The sequence below is a fragment of the Lonchura striata genome, chromosome Z, assembly GCF_046129695.1.
Source record: "Lonchura striata isolate bLonStr1 chromosome Z, bLonStr1.mat, whole genome shotgun sequence".
Taxonomy (NCBI): domain Eukaryota; kingdom Metazoa; phylum Chordata; class Aves; order Passeriformes; family Estrildidae; genus Lonchura; species Lonchura striata.
The window spans coordinates 67,276,262-67,293,972 of record NC_134642.1 but is presented as its reverse complement, the minus strand read 5'-3'; the positions used below and the strand labels follow the sequence as shown (position 1 = coordinate 67,293,972).

At 35.6% G+C, this 17,711-nt stretch overlaps 1 protein-coding gene across 1 annotated transcript in view; it reads right to left on the bottom strand.

Moving 5' to 3' along the window:
• The window catches only part of ADGRV1 (adhesion G protein-coupled receptor V1), a 436,592-nt gene that overhangs the window by 229,861 nt on the left and 189,020 nt on the right, over positions 1-17,711 (bottom strand). The window lies entirely within an intron of this gene.

The following is a 17,711-nucleotide window of genomic DNA, read 5'->3' as shown; positions in this document are numbered from 1 at the left end:
CAACATAACTATTTCTTATCAAATCATTTGCTCACAGAAAACCAAATTCTCACTCCCTCCCCTTTTTTTCTCCACAACTGTTTGGTCTCTCCTTGCCCTTTTCATTTATTTAAGTTATAATTATTTTTAAAGATGTTTCAAGAACATGAATTATCCCTGAAAGAGTCGAATTATGCATATATGATCATGACTTGAGGAAAATAGACATGATAGTTAAAGAGAGCTCTCAGGGGTATGAGAGATCAGGGTTTTCTGTGCTCTCCCTGGAGACCAGCATGTGCTTTGCAGCCACTGACCCACTCTACAGATGACGCACAACAGAGCAGCCCAAGGGACAGGACAGGAGTCAGCATGTCTAGAGATTATGTGATCACTGCTATCCCTATTTAGAGGGTGTAACTTACAGCCCTTCTGTTTCTCAGATCAGCTTGTTTAAGTAAGCTTAGCATTGATGCTGATATATGTCGCAGAGAGGCCTAGGTACATGTTTCACTGACATACCTGGTTGGATAAACCTTCTGGATCTGCTTAGGTGTACTTTCATATAGTGACAGGAAGTTAAGATTGCATCCTGCATTGTATCTTTCAGAACAACAGTCATGCATACTCAGTGAATTCCAAAAATAATTTCCACCACAATCTAGATACCTTTCACAGCTCTCTGCAGAATGTAGAGGCTCGGTCAGACACCAAGCTTTGATATCATCTAATAACATAACTGAGCAAGTAAGCATCAAGGAGAATAGGAACTCTGCATTGCAATTCAGTGTTTGTTCTTTCCCTCATAGAAGAGATACTTCAGTCCTTTACTCATCTTGGTGGCCCTTCACTGAACTTTGTACAGTCTGTCCATGTCCCTTTTGTACTGAGAAGACCAGAACTGAACCCAGTACTCCAGGTGTGACTTCATGAATGCTGAGCAGAGGGAAGGTTGCCTTGCTCACAACATGGTTGGTATGGGACACAACATCCCATCCATTTTATCCTTCCATTTTGACTATTTCTTAGGTATGAAAGTTATTTTTGTTCCCCAAATGCATTCTTGAGTTGGCAAAATTAGCACTAAGAAACGAAACCATACTGCCATGACCTATGCTGCTTTTAATGATTATACTGAAGGCAAGAATCTTAGCACAAGAATAATCATCTATAAAATCATATTTATGTTCTCAAATCTGTATTTTTTTCAACTTGATGAATTTTTATATTCAAAGACCAGATACACTCCAAAAAAAACTACCAGAATTTCTTGAAACTTTATTGTGAGCACTACTTTATATTCAGTTTAAAAAGCTGTATAAAAATGAAAACCTACAAAGATGCATCACTTTTACTAATAACCTTAGGTACTTGCTCTAAAAAATATATTAGAAAGTTATGTAAAGAAATACATAAAGCCATATTAATCTTCAAAACTTTTTTTTTTCTTGAAGCAATGGTGTGCTAGTCAATGACAATCATGTCATCCTATAAGACTTATTCATATATAGTCATGTGATGATGAATGTTGATGGATATATTTTATTATGGAAATCATATGGGATAATATTATTGGGACCAACTGCAATTATTTATTATACTTAATACTGGGGACACAGCTATTATTCCATTACCATGACACATTTGTTACATGGAACTACTGTGTATTGCCAATTCCTGGCACTGGATAGAAACATTAAAAAAATACCCCAAAATATCAGCTAAGTTGATGTTTCAGAACACAACTACTCTACTTTAAAAGACCTAGAAAGACTGATGTAGAAACTTGAAAAAACAACATAATTATAAACCTTTATGTCTGAAGACAAACATTATTTCCTGCAGTATAGCTTTCCAGAAAGTTCCTTTTTTCTTTACTTTTTAAGGCCCTAGATTTCTGTAAGTATTTTGTTTTGTTTGTTTTGAATTTGAGTGATAGCAAAAAATCAACTAAACAACCAACCAAACAACCAACCAACCAAAAAAAAATCTATCCACTAAAATACTGCCTTCTGCAAGAGTGATTAAAAAAAAAAACCAACAAAACAAGCAACCAACCAAATAAACGAGAAAAAAAAGCCAACAGAAAACCAGCACTTTTAGCTTTTTCAGAGGCTCTCATTGTATTACAGAGATATTGTGACTTCCTAGTAACACTTCCTTTTATCAAAATTATTTTTTTTTTCCCTTACCCTTTTGAGAATATTTGATCCCAGCTTAGATCTCTTCTAGCATTGGAAAGCTAGCAATTTAGCATCTGTCCCAGGCTGTCCTTCTTCACTCTTGTTATCTGACCACAGGGCTCAACTTTGGTTCTGTGCAAACTACTTTGTTTTGACCACTGATTTTGTTTTGACCATTGATTTTGTTTTGATCGCTATAAATTTCTCTGTTAACTTTGTATGAGGACTTAAAGAATGCAATTGTATGTCTCAAAACACTGTGCCTATAAGAAAAGCTATCAACAGGAACATGAGATAAGTACCTTTTTATAGGAAAGTGATAACAGAAACTGATAGAATGTTTAACTGGCCCCCCATAATTGCTTGTATTTTCAGTTTATCAAATTTTGTGATTTGTTTCTGTTTTAATTGTCAGGAACTTGTTCGGAGATCAAATATTAGTATGATTACATAAGAAAAAACACTTTATGTATTGTTAGTTAGATTTTTGTTGAGTTTTTCTTTTTACTAAAAAAAAAATGGTGTGGGAAAAGCTTTGACTTTTATCTTATGGATGTATTATTTTATTTCAACCAGTTGAGAATTAGAAAATTCAACCAAATTTAGCATGCGAGTTGGTTCAAGAATTTATGTATACTGAAATCATGCAAACATGTATTAACCTTCTGAGTTCTGCCGCAGAAGGCTTTTAATTATCATGACCTGGCAAAATTTTTCAGAAACATCAGAAATATTAATAAGTAACATAAATGATCTTAAGAAAATAAAATAAAATATCACATGGGAAATAACTGAATCCCCTTTCCTAAATCAGAATGATGGACAGCAACAGACTAAAAATGTGTCATGGATAAAATTTAGAAAAGTCTTTTACCACCTGTCAAGACCTCTAACTGTCTTTGAAAATACTTGTATTGTCACATTAATATGTCAGATCTACTGTTAGGTTTTCTAGCATGTGTCCTAAGAGGATAATTTAACCTCACCTCACTTCTTTGACCTATTCCAATCAATACAGTAACCACAGTACCCTGTGGACCACACATGCATCTAATTCATGGGTGCAATTTCCTGTAGCAGTAATTGCAAAGGAATGTAATGCAAACACTTTGTCCACTGAAAATAAAATTTAATAATAGCAATAGCAATAGCAATAGCAATAGCAATAGCAATAGCAATAGCAATAGCAATAGCAATAGTAATAGTAATAATAAAAGAGAGTTAAAAATACAATTAAATTTGGAAGAGAATTAATGTCACTTATGACCCCATCAACAGTAGCCATAGCTTTTGTTTTGTGTCAAAATTAAATCATAACAGAGCTTTAATCTATACTCTGGAGAACTAAGCATAGGCTCAATTTAAAGATGTGCTTGTCTGAAATTTTTTTTATATAAGAATCTTTTTTTATATGAGAACTTTTTTGTATTTTGTGTGAGAACATTTTGTGCTAAAACTTAATTTCTCATGGTGTGTAGAATTACCCAGTGGGACAGGAATATGGGTCTCTTTCAAAGCAGAATATTCTGTAATTCTGTCATTATCTACAAAACTTCTCCAACAATGTTTGATATGGTTGAGAAAAAACCCTATTTTGAAGCTTTTAGAGAACAGGAAGACACATCCTCAACAAACCCATTGACATTTCCTTCAGTGTCCAAAGGTAATCATCAATTGTGCTGCAAGACCTGGTCATCCCCTTGAGTCTTGGCTGACTGAGAAAATACATGTCATAATACTTGACATGTGCATTTGTTTGGGATACCCCTATATGGAACTTAAAAATCAACACTTTCTATGTAATTCTATAGCTAATTTCAAGCTCCAAATGTACTTGATAGACACCTGAATTTGCAAGACAAGCCACTTTATAGTACATCACTTGGATTAGTCTGGGGATATTCTAATGAAAAGTTACTGAGCCTAATTCTACATGCTGGTCTTAGGCGCAGGATAGTAGTTCCATCCATTTGCCCAAATTGTGTCTTTCACAATTCATCAGCAGGAAGGACATGACAGGAACTTAATTCTCCTGAAGAAAGCTAAGAATGGATCAGTAATATATGTGCCCCAGATACAGTGGGACAAAATATAGGTTTTAAGCTTAAGATAGTTTTTACACAGAACCAGTGGGTTCTGAAAATGTTATGTGACAGGCCTTCAGTAATGGACCAGATATGAGTTAGAGATCTTAATGTTCAATTCCAACAACTGTCAAAAATGGCTTTACAAAGTCACTGGTATTAGATATGTTACTATTAAAGGAACAAGGGGTATCTTGTTCCTTGCATCTTGCATCTTACTGAAACTGAATGCACTATTACCATTCACAGTATCAGGAACTGAAAAAGCCTGAGCCACAGAAATGGCTAATCAAACATCAGAACTTTTTCACTCTAACCCGTAATTCCCCTTCAGGAAATTAGCCCAAATACCTGGCTAAAATCCATATTCTAATAGTTGGGTCTCAGAAACTGGGAGCTGTGTCTACTGAGAATTAGGTTGATGATTGCAATTGGATTTTTACATTTGATGATTGGAATAGCTGTTGTACATTTCATGCTTACTGGCATTATTACTTCTGTTGCTTCTGTCTTTTGTCCTTTGCCTTTCTATGCATGCACCACCCCTGTGGAAAACCCGCAAACTGAGTCCCTGGAAGGCAATCTTTGAGGCATGGGGTGGTGTGAGGGCTCAAAGAATGCAGTCACCTAGCTCAGGGCACTGTACCCATAAGATAAGCTGTGACAATGGAATTGAAGATAAGCACAGATGGCAAAACAGGAAGACATTAACTCCAGGTCTAACGAAGGTGAAGATCTGCAATTAGTATACCCGACAAAATTTCCATGTACAGACTGTGGGGGCATAAGACTTCTCTGGACAAAAAAAACACACAGTGAAAACTGTGAGAAAGGATGTACATGTAAGTCAAAGTTGTCATACCCTAACTCGGACTGTATAAAAGCAGTATCTTCAGGTGAGCAACAAGGACACCCCCATCATTGAAGACCAGGATGTAGAAGTACCAGTGGGATGCTGCAGGAATCCATGTGGTGAATATGATATCTTTTCAACTTCTGCTTCATCTCTCACTCTGTTTCTATCCTCCCTATCCCCATCCCTTTCACCTTCCTATTCTTTTCTATCTCTCTACCTCATATTTACTGTTAAATTTAATCTGTCCTACTGACTTCAGCATATGGTCTCATTTACACCTGAATTTGGCCAGAAGCATCTCTTATAATCTCATAATACTTCGACAGTAAGATATTCCCATTGGTTGTTTCTCTTGCTCTATTCCTATCTAAACTCATTTAATTTCATCATCTTCAAGACTTCACCTTGTATCCTCCCAGTCTCCTATTTCATGCATGGTGTCACTTTAAACAGTACTTTTTTCCATCTCAAATGTTTCTAACATAAAAGAACAGAACATAAAGCATATTTTCAAAAGCTCTGTGTATGTCTCTATCTATTCCATGAAAGAGGCTAAAAATAAATTTAGAAAGAATTGTCTGTAGTATATTTCTCCTCCAAGGTATAATTCCATACTAATATGTAATGACTTGTTAATCATTCTATAACTGTAAAAAACTTAATATTGAAACTAATTAGCTATTTTTCCTTCAATACAAATCAATAAGGCAATTTATATGTTGTTTTTTTCAGGCCTAGAATGTTGAGAAATAGCTCTAGTATATAAAATAGTTTTCTCATTGATGACTATTGCAGATATTAATTATGGTAATTTAATTTAAATTGCTACTTTCAAGTACAACAAACACAGAATGATTAGGGAAAATTAAGAGACATCTTTCCCTTTGGAAAAGATGTAGCTTTAGAAAATAATATATATTGAAATCCATAAATTGATAAAAATTACCTCACTTATTGGCCAGCCAGAATCACTGTTTTACCTTGATTTTCCTTTCTTCCCTTTCCTTTCTTCCTGCCTCAAATCTATTAAAGCATATTCTTCTCAAGAGATAAAGCATGTAATCTGACACTTCGATATTTTTGTGCAGCTCCTCACTGAACACTGAATATGTTGATAATGACAAAGTCTTCTCTGATCTCTTAAAACATCACACTTCCTAAAATCTGGAGAGGTATTTCAGCTACACATAATACAGAAAGTAATTTTTTCTCTTTTTTTTCCCCTAATACTTTTAAAGGAAACACAAGAAACAATTGACAACATGTATACTGGAACTACTGTTACCACAATTACATAATTAGTATTAAAAAAGGAAAACAAAAATAAGTAACAAGTGACATTGCTAAGGAAATAACAATTGTTAAAAAATAGGAGGACTGACATTCTTTGTTCCCTCCTGAGCAACAAATATTTAAAATTGTAAATTTAACAAAAATTTTAAAATTGCTCAATGTGGTAAAAACAGTTTCATTCCATTATTGTATTACCTTGAATTCCAAGGACAATAGCTTTTGACTGTAACTTGAAACTGTAAAAGGCTAAATTTGACAAAAAATTACAAGTGTTCTTATCTATCAAACATCTGATGTTCTGAGACAATGAGTTTTACAGCAAAGCATTTTACAGGAAAACGAGAATAATATTAATTTACTTGAAAATGGCACTCAGGAAGACAATGGGTTTAACAACTGTTTGAGACCAAGTCAGTGGTGGATAAACCCTTCAAGGAGATTAAACAGATTGGTTCTTGCAGTGTCAAAGCCTATTTGACCTGATGAATCAACCTGATCAGATTATGCAGTTCCACTCTTCTTCCTTTTATGTTGTAACAGTTATCCTTTTCCATAAATACATTAACCAACAATATAACAATAGATTCACAGAATCCTAGAAGGGCTTGCATCGGAAGGGATCTTAAAGTTCATCTTGTTCCAACTGCGCTGCCATGGGCAGGGACACCTTCCATTAGATCTGGTTGCTCCAATTTGTATCCAACCTGGTCTTGAATATTTCCAGGGATGGAGCATCCAGAGCTTTTCTGGGCACTGTGTTCTACAATGTGTTTCAGTCCCTTAACATCCTTACAGGAAATAATTTCTTCCTCATAACTATTATAATTCTCTCTTTTATTTTTCCACTCCCCTGACAGGGAATGAAACATGTAGACATTTTTGTTGTGCGGGGTATATTTTTTGGTGTTTTTTGTTTGTTTGTTTGTTTTTTTGGTTTTTTTCCCCTTTCTTCTTATGAGGGATTTTTTTTGTTTTTTGGTTTTTTTTTCTGTTTGTTTGGCTTTTTGAGTTGTTTTTGGTTTGTTATTTTTAAGAGAAAAGTTTATGCATCTATGAAGTGATGTGGAGAAAACCATAAGGAAAGGGTATGCTAAGCTTGTCATGGGTATCATTTGAGATGGTAGTCATTAGTTATTGAGGAAATTCGAGTTACATTAGAGAAATTTATGTTTCTACAGTAGGCAAGATTCTAGAGATTTTTACATTATAAAAAAAATCATATTGCTGAAGGTACATGGGTTTAGACTTGTTACAGTTTTCTATACATATTATCAACAGTTCGGGCAACACCCTGGAAAAAGACCACACTTTTGCAAACTGAGTGAAACTGAGTTAAAGAGTGTGGCCCAATTTGATATACTTTATGGCTATCTTGGAGGATAGAAGGTGATCTGGTATTTATTTGGAGTTTTTTTTAATGAGCTTTACTACACAAATAAAAACTACATGTTTCACCAAAGCAGATGTTGGAAAATATTTGAAGGGTACTTTAAAGTAATTATTCCTTAAAACATTTCACCAAATAATTTTGAAAACCTGAGAACTCTTGACAGTCTTTTTCAATATGTCTTGTAATATAGTGAAGAATTTGAGATTACTAGATATATATTAATATTTCTCTAAAGCCAGAAAGAAAAAAAAAAAAAATAGGAGACATGATAAAGCATTCAGCTCATGATCAAAATGTTTTTGGACAACAGACTTTATCAGGCAAAATTTATTTTGTTATTTCACAAGTTTACAGGTTTGGTTTATACATCTACTTGATATCTTTTACACTATTTAAATTACAAAGAAGGAGGCAATACAAAGAAAGTAACATAAAACACACTGCATACCTAGTACACTCACTAGCAAAATAGAATCTGGAAATTACTACAGACCACATTAACAATGACAGGATTTGTAATTTTACACTGTTCTGAAGAAGTAAAAGTCATACTTGGATCTACAAAAAATTGTCTACTCTTTAACACACATAAGGTAAATCTTTTGCTCTAATCAGTCTTACAAATACTTCACATAAGCCTGTGTTGTGGTTTAATCCTAGTTAGCAGGTAGGGGCCAGTTGCTCACTCCCCCCATTTGCCAGTGGAGAGAACTGGAAATGAAATGTAAAGCTTGTGGGTTAAGTTTAAGATCTATTTAATAATGAAAATCAAACAGTATAGTAATACTGAATATGATTATAGTGACAATGATGATGATAATAATAAAGGTAATAATAGAAATACTAACAATAATAATGAGAGATAGTAACTGAACCTGGAGGAAACAAGGGATGCACTATACAAGTGCACATCACCACTGACTCATGCCCAGCCCATTCCTGAAGTATCTGTTCCCTACCAGGTGACTCTCCCTGTTTATATACTGGATATTCTGTAGTGTGGAATATCCCTTTGGCCAGTTTGTGTTACCGGTCCTGGCCATGCTTTCTCACAGCTTTTTGTGCAGCTCCTCACTGACATTGAATGAAATACTGCAAAGTCCTGGACTTAGGGTGAGGACTATGCAGTAACAGCCAAATCATCAGGGTGTTAACATATTTTCATCCTGAATACAAAACACACAGTGCTGTGTACTAGCTACTGTGATGACAATTACATCTGCACCAGTCAAAACCAAAACAGTCTGGTTTTGGCAAATTTCAAGAACAAAAATTGAGTGAAAAATGTTCACACTAGAGCTCTGAAAGCCACCAGAGGTCTTACACATTTCCTCTGCTCTGAACACATGGGAAAAATATTTCTGATATGTTTTGGTTTGTTTGGTTTGTGGAGTTTTTGCTAATAGAAAGGAACAATTACTGGAAAACTACAAGTAGGCAAGGAACTGGCAATCTACAAGTAGACAAACATCAAAATTAGAATACTCCATGTTGTAATATATTTTGCTTGCTTGAAAACAGAAGCTGAAGAGTTTAAACAATATCAGTATTGGCAGATGGCTATCAGAGTAGTCACAGGAGGGATTAGCAGTATTTATAGGCTGAAAATTATCAGGATTGGGCACCTTAGAAGAGCAACAAAACAAAACAAAAACAAAAATTAGAAATGTACTTTCAAGCCCAAGAACTAATGCTTGGAGAAAAAAAAAAACAAAAAAATACTTAAAGCACATGCTTTACAATGAAAGATGCCAGACAGCTCTTGTTTCTTTACTTGAAGCATTTTTTTCCAATGAAACCTCTGAGGTTCACTTCTAAGCTTTCTTTTCTGGTAGACTTGTTAAACATTTCCTAGGCAATAGAGAGTTAAGCCTAAAATGAAGATCAGCTAAGCTTTCTTCTTTTCCACTGTAGATGTTTTCTCAGTTTTACTCCTTTTCTTTTCTCCTTTCCTTTCTCCCCTTCCTTCCTCCTTTTGCCCTTCCCTTTCCTTTTCTTCGTGACTAATAACTGAAAGCTAGGCACAGGCATAGGATGGACAAGATATGCACCTGCACATATACAGAGAACTTGTCTAGTTCTAGTTCTAGCTTTTTTTAACATCCTTTTTGCTATTTACAGCCACTATCAACTAAAACATTGCACAATCCAAATTACATAATAGAAGAGTAATCCTTCCAATGTCCAAGGATGAAAACCACATGAATAGCTCCAGTCTAACAATGCAGTATTTACTTTAACAAGTACCCAAAATAGTATTTACCAAAAACTTTATTTTCACTGCTGTATGTCTTGTATCCTGATGCTGGTCTCTCTAAAGATTGGCATAAGACACAAGAATTCTAAAACAACCCATCACCAAAGATTTTCTTTTTGTAGTTTCTTTTGAAAAGGGCAAATTGTATTCCAATACAATAGCCACAAAAGCATCCAAAGCATTACTTTTCCCCCCCCACCTAAGCCTTCAGAAGCAACCTTTTTTTTCAGATGTGCTCCAAGGAATAATATCATGCAAAGAGTGGCATTGAGTAATTATTCTGTTATTTATACTTATCATACATTAAGCACAGGCTAGAGAGGTTAAAATTTTCCATTTCATCACAGAAAGAACACTTAGTGACGTAAAATAATTTTTATAAGGCTTTTGAGAATGTTAGTGTAAGGTCAAAAAGTACAATAAAGGGATTACAGCTACGAGGAAAGTACTTAGTCAAGTCACTCTGTTTCTATAGATGCATTTGCATAAAAGTATAGCTTAAAACAACATTTTGCAACCAAATGCTGGTCCAATGTTGGCACAATGTGTCCACTCAGGGAAGTAAAAAGGAAAAACAAGAATCTGACTTGGTGGGGGACACCCACTAGAATAGATCTAAGGATCTGTGATCAAGCATGGATCCTCCCCCTACACAAAATTTCTAAATCTGTTTTGCATCACTCCAATTCCATACTTCTAAAACAATGCCAAGACAGAGGCTCTAAGACGTCATTATGGATAATTCTAGGTAATATTTGACTCCTCCTATCCTCTACAGCCTCTCAACACTATTCAAACCCTTCTCCAGGCCTTAGAGCTTTCTGGTGGATTCCCTTTGGCAGGATGTCAGGTGCTGTCCGAGCTGTTCTGTCCTCAGCAAGATAGGGAGGAAGGGTGGGACAGCAAATAAGATGAAAAAAAAACCCTAATGGGTCAGATAAATACAGTTTAATAAAGCGAAGGACAAAGTTGCATGTGGAAGAGAAATGAAAAGACTTTTGGTCTACTTCCCATCAGCAGGTGATGTCCAGTCACTTCCCAGGAAGCAGGACATGAGTATGTGCAGCATTTGCTTCATAAGACTAACATAACAATAAATGTGTCCCCTTCCTCCTCCTATCTCTTAAGTTTTATATCTGAACAGACAGGATATATAATGGAATATGCCTTGGATCAGCTTGTGTCAGCTTTCCTGGCCATGCCCTCTCCTAAGACCTTGCTCACCCCCAGCCAGAAAACTCCAGCTACTATAGAAAAGGTCATAATAATATACTGCATTTAAATAATGACATACATAAAAAGGAAGGCTATGGATACCTTGATCAAAATATGACTAAAAGGCCATGTAACTGAAGCTGATCATTAATGGTCAGATGCATTCTGCATTTCTCACGTCTCATTATTTGTAACAAATGTTGTTATTTTATTATGAATAACCTTGGCAAATTTTAGAAGAAAAAGTGACATCTTGAGTAAATTGAGCACTGTAAGGTAAGCACAGTGGCATTGCGACTCCGGAAGGCACCATATGCCCTCTTTCATGACTCAGTGCTTCAGTATGAGTGCACGCAGCTAGAACCTCTGACTGGGATGACTTTTCTACATGACTAAGCAGGGAAGAATGATTTGCATTGGTCAGCAAAAACTACAGCTGCATCACAATACTCTAAATTACACTTGGTGAGCTGGAGAAGTTGTTCAAGCAATGGAGGCTGACTGAAATATCTTCTGGGCTTATATTTTGATTACATTCCAACATGCAAGGGTCTCTTTCAGAAAGAGGTTTGTCTAAGGAAACAGATTTTGTTTTTGTATGCTCAGCTACAAGACAGTGATCATAACAGGAATGAGCTATATGATTTATATTTGCATGAAGTAACTTCAAAAATTGGTCTGATAGGAAGGTGAAAGCAGCTTTGGCTTTAAAAGAGGCATGACACACTGACATTTCCTAAGGATATGGTTGCCACAGTCTCTCTTACATTTCTTGGAAAATCCCTGACACTGCCTTGTTTTTTTTTAATTATTTGCAAACAAACAGCATGCTTATCCCATGTTTGTCAAACCATATGGACTGTATGAAATTCTAAACTGCAGTCTCATTTTCCTAATTGGAGTTGCAGTACAGGATTATAAACCAGTTCAAATCCCAGATAAATTAGGAAAAAATCTTAGAGATGTATTTGCTATACATTGGAAATTTCTAATTAGACAATTTAAGATTTTTAAGTGCTATTTATTTATTTTACGAGCTCTTCTGAGAAACAGTTTCCTGATCTCTTTCCATAAAATTGTATGCAGCTGTGAGAACTGGGTCTAAAACACAAGGACTTGGATTCTAAAATCTGACTGCACTGGAATTAGGAGGTGTATGATGACTACAGAAGTTTAGAAAAAAAAAAAACAACTTGGTACTGTGGTGGAGCTACATTTTATGAAGAAGAAAAGGGTACTGTGGTGGAGCTACATTTTATGAAGAAGAAAAGTTAATATTAGTGGATTCCAGTCATTCCCAGGAATGATCTGAGAACATTCAATGTGTGTAAAGAAACTCTGAAATTATAAGAGAAAAGTTGCAATAATTGTACTTGTCTCTGCATTATATGCATCTGAAACTAAATGTCAGTTCCTTTTGCTTCTAGTCCTGAAAAAAAAATCTCTTTTGCAATTTAGACAGTGAATTTGCTAAAAATAAGTAGGTTTTCTACCAGCCAGACAAGACATTTAGGAAAGCTATAAAAGAGTCAGGTAAAAGAAATTAGAAATTGAACAAAATGTTCCAAGCATTTTAAAAGATGTCTTGAAGTTTTGGTTTTTCTTTAACCTAAACAATACAATGTACACTGAACTTCTACCATAAGTTCATGTTAGTCCTGTTACTGATAAGCAAAGAACACTAATACATATAAATGTTCTTGATGATAAGTGAATTACAGCCACCCATTCCTGATATTAGCAAGGTTTTTTTTAAGCCTTGTCTCAATTCTTGCCATCAAACAATGCAGCCACAGAACCTCCATCTCTGGATGTTACCAGAGATTTTTTCAATGTGTAGAGTTATGTATGTTTAGGGCTTTCAAAGTGCCTTTTTTTTTCCCCTGCTTTGCAAACAGACATATCTCTCAGTACAGTGTGTTCAGGACACAGCACAGGGCGGAAACTTGCGGTGTTGCTGCTCTGGAGGAAGTAGTAGTTTGCTTGCTCATAACCAGCCTCAAATACCTAAAGTTGTGAGCCTACAGAGTGCAGAGGCTGCACCCCACATGTCCCCAGTTGAGTGCTCCTGGACCCACCAGCTCTTTTTTAAGGGGGTTTTCCAAAGCTGTGCTTTGTTAGCCACATTGTTATGCTGCAAGAACAGACTTGGAGCTAAGCTGCTTCTTGCAGCTGTTTGTGCAGAGATGTGAAACACCTCCAGTGCAAACACAGCCTCTGCCCCAGAACACTTGTCCAGCTGGAGCTGCAAGTTCGCTTCTGTGTAGCTTCACAACAATTCTATGTGAAGAAATTTCTCCACGATGTGCATGTTACGCCACGCTATCCAGCTTCCTCCATGCTAAGAACCATACAGATTTTGGTATGAAAATTTTGAAAATTTACCTAAGAGAGAGAGTGTGTAAGAACTGAAATCAGAGGGGGAAAAAAATCACCCCATAATTTTAGCTAAACAATTAATTAAGAAAGATTGTATATACCTCAGGAATTATTTTGAAATAGAAAATGAAAATGTGAGTGCTTTCCCTGAAGCTGCATTAGCTGCATCTAAAAAATTGCAGCATAATGTTACTCTTCCTCTTGTTTAATCACTTTTCCTCAAAAGGAAATGGGGATTTTCTCTGGAACACTGAACACCATCTGCTCATGGGTCAAGTTAAGCAAATCTCAGAGGACTCATAATAGCTGCCCCAAAGAATTCTGTGCAGCTGTGAAACAAGTCACACCCTTGTACAAATACATTTTGAAATGCTAGAAATCAACTACTGCCCCAAGCTGAATACAGTTTGACTGATTGGATTCAGTGTTTCACTCAACCCCAGTCACCTCACCAGGAGGGGCAAAATGAACAACCCAAGAAATCTCTTACTGTCCATAAAATTGTGGAGGTTGTTTGATAGGAAGAAAAATGAAAGCTGTATTTGTATTTGATTAATTTAAATTAGTTTATGTCTCATGTAGATTAACTCAGAGATAGGTCCATGTGTTTTATTTCATATATAATTCTACACTCAGAAAATAATTATTTTCCTTATATTTTGCACAGAAGTTTCAAGTGAAATGCAAAATGTTTTATAATGGTTCTCCCAGATTTTATAGAGTGAAAATGTGGCATCAACCCTTTGGCATTATTTAGTTTTCCTTTCATTTCTCTAGTCTATGCAGCAAAAGAAAGAGGAAAAAGAATGAGGGAAAGAGGAAAAGGAAGGAAAAAAGGTAATGAGAACAGTTTGACTGTTTTTTTAAGAAATGTAAGCTCAGAAACAGCAGAATTAGAACTGCCAGAAATTAAGTCAAGGCTTACCCATTCTTGTTTACATTTGGACAGACTATCCCAGCAGTTTTTTGGAAGTTAAATCTACAGCTATAGGAATTACTGCTAGAAATCTGATCCTATCATCTTCACTGACATTTCAAAATCTATTATGAGTAGGACCATACTCATTAATGGAGGTACCCACAGAGTAAATACCAACAGAAAACTTTGGGGAAAACCCAATCCTCCATGAACAAAGGATGAAGAAATGCCAAGATGTTGTTTTGGAACAGCAAAGAACAGAATCTTGGAAGATTCAGTCTGAGTCAGTGTGTGCAACAACGGACTTGTCAATAAACCAGACCTATTGCATAATACAGCAAAAAAACAATTTCCTTGTAGCTCTCTCCTGCTGCTGTTATTGCAGAGCTAAACAGTTGGAAAAGGGGGAAAATGAAAATGTCCAAATGCTTCCCTATAATGAGAACCCAAAAGGTCATCTGCTGTTGTTGTAGAACACAGCTTATTGTATTTCAGTCTTCTCATTATATGATCCTCTGGAAATTTCTCTGAACCATTTAATACCTAGTTTTTAAATTCTTTTTTCTTTGTTTTTGTCTTTGTCTTTTTCTTTTTTCTTTCTACTGTGAAAGTTAATACTAAAGAAACACAATTTCCAAATAAGAAGAAGCAAGGACCCAGCATAAGCACTGCATTAATACAGTTGAGACTCCTAAGGCACTGGAAGCCATGGAATTCCCAGGCAGCTCATTCCAGAAGTCCCAGATTTGCAGCCTTCAGCGTTTGACCAGGAAACTAAGCTGACAGAAACCTGCTTGTAGTTTCTTAGTGCAAAGTTCTTGCTAACACTGCAATTTTAAAATTACATAAGGAGTTATGTGTCTGATTTTAGTTAATTATCTTGCTCCTATTTAAATCTAAGGCTTGCTCCTCATGTGTATGAGTTATTATCAATGGCTTTGAAACTAGAATATATTGTTGTGGCTATGTTTTTGGTTTTTTACTATTTAAGACTTGTTACAGTTTCTCCAGTGTTTCCCTAGTACTCTTTTAAGGCAGACACTCCAATCTTACTTTTCCTATGCTTTCTCTAAGCCAAGGATTTACTACAAATCTAGCTGAAAAAGAAGACACTTGATGTGCAAACTGTCAAATATAAATGAAGCTCACGTTCACAGTCCTGCCCTTTGAAAAGAGGAATAACATCTGCAAAATATGTTTTTTTCTTACTGACATTTAAATATAATACTAATAACACAAATCAGTCTGCTAAAGTTGCATTCCTTTTAATCATATGCAACTTAGTACAGGTCAGTGAGAGATGCTTTTATTTATTGTAGCTTTTACATTGGGCAGACAAAGAGTTTGCCTGCCCAAATACAACTCATTGCATTAAATATACTAAAACTTATTTCATGGAACTAAAATCTGAGCACAAAATTGAGTGATTGTAGAACAGCTCTGCGGTGAAATTAAAAATACAAAAAAAAAACAAACCCAAAAAAACAAAACAAAACAAAAAACAACAACAACAACAAAAAAACCCCACCCAACCAAACAAAAATCGTACTATTTTTTTCACCTCTTTTTTAGATGGACTCAGTTTGTCAGTGTTAATGGGGTAGTCAGAACTAGTGGCTGGCACTAATCCCACTTTTGTTTGTCTTAGCATTTCTCTACTCTGGCATATCAGATAAAGGTTTTTCTAATTTGTTGGAAAACAGATAAAGAGCTATTTCGTTTCATAGCAGTAGGCTGTAGTTCAATGATTAAAGATGACAAAGTTGGAGGGATGAAATTACTAGTTACTTGTACAGCTTCAAAGAAAATATGAAGCTTTTAAAAGCTATCAATGACAGGACTGCAAGCCTTCATCCTGCAGATGTTCTTTGATACTTCAGTCATAATACTACAGGGGTTACAGAAAAGTTCCTGGAGTTTTATTTTGGCACAAAAAATCCCTTCATCTGAACCTGTTTGAAGGATCAGGCCTCACAGGCATTAGTGGGTGCAACTTTCACCCATAACAACCTATCTTTTTAACTCTTTACCATGACAGCATGATATCACGATTTCTCAGAAATTAACCATCCCACAATGATTGGAAATTTTACCATAACAAATATTCTTCTCTACTCATGTTTCAAAATTCTATCAATCAAAGCAGCCAGAATTTATCTTTCTTTATTGTAGTTTTTTAAAAGAACAGTACAGTGATTATTCCTGATTCTGATGTGCTACAAGAAATATTTGCTAATATATGAAAGACATTCAACCCCCTGCCACTGTCCCCAACAATTTCTTCTCACTCAAAATTATGTTGCTAATGAGGTATAACTGAAAGGTAGTTAAAGCCATCCCATTTAGAAGTGAGGTATTTTTAAATAATCCTTAGAAGTTGGTAGCACATCAGGCTACCTGTGTTTATTTGGAAATGCAGGAAAAGTTTAGAAAATAAAGTACAAGTACAGGATATCAAAAGGTCATACTTTGTAATTTAGTAACTTATTCTGTAGTTTTTCCCTATATAAATGTGTGTATATAACTGTATGTATGTGTATGTATGTGTGTGTATGTATAGATATGTATAAGAATGCCTGTAGTGTGGTGCTGTGTCAACATAACTGAAGTAGCCCTGATTCATCAGAAACATTAATCCTGCATTAGCAGTAGCAGTGGCTCAGGGTGGTTTAATTTACTATGCAGAATAACACAGAGCATAAATTGTGAGAAATCAGCAGTGAAAACTTTCCCCCCAAGTTCAGCTGAGTGGTTCATGAAGCACTTGACTTTGGATACAGAGAGTCAAGCATCATTCTTTGCTCATGTCTAGCAACAGCAGTTTGGAATAACTTTGAAATCCCAGATGACTGCAAGTAAACTGAGAAGAGGAGGTGGAAAAACTGGGGTAATAGGAAAAAGAAGCTGGAGACAGAGGGCCATGCAGGGAGACACTTCAAGTCCATGCAGAATATAAAATCAGGCATTAGAGGATGGTAATTCCTCATAGATTTGTCATACAAACCCCTTCCTCTTAGTATGTCTTTGAGCTCAGTTAAAATCCCTGAATGTTTTTCTGGCAATTCTTAGCTATTTTCTTACCTATTCCTGCCTGTAAAAGTCTGGTGATTCAAATGTTGCTCACAGCTGAATTCAGCACTTTTGAAGTAATACGGA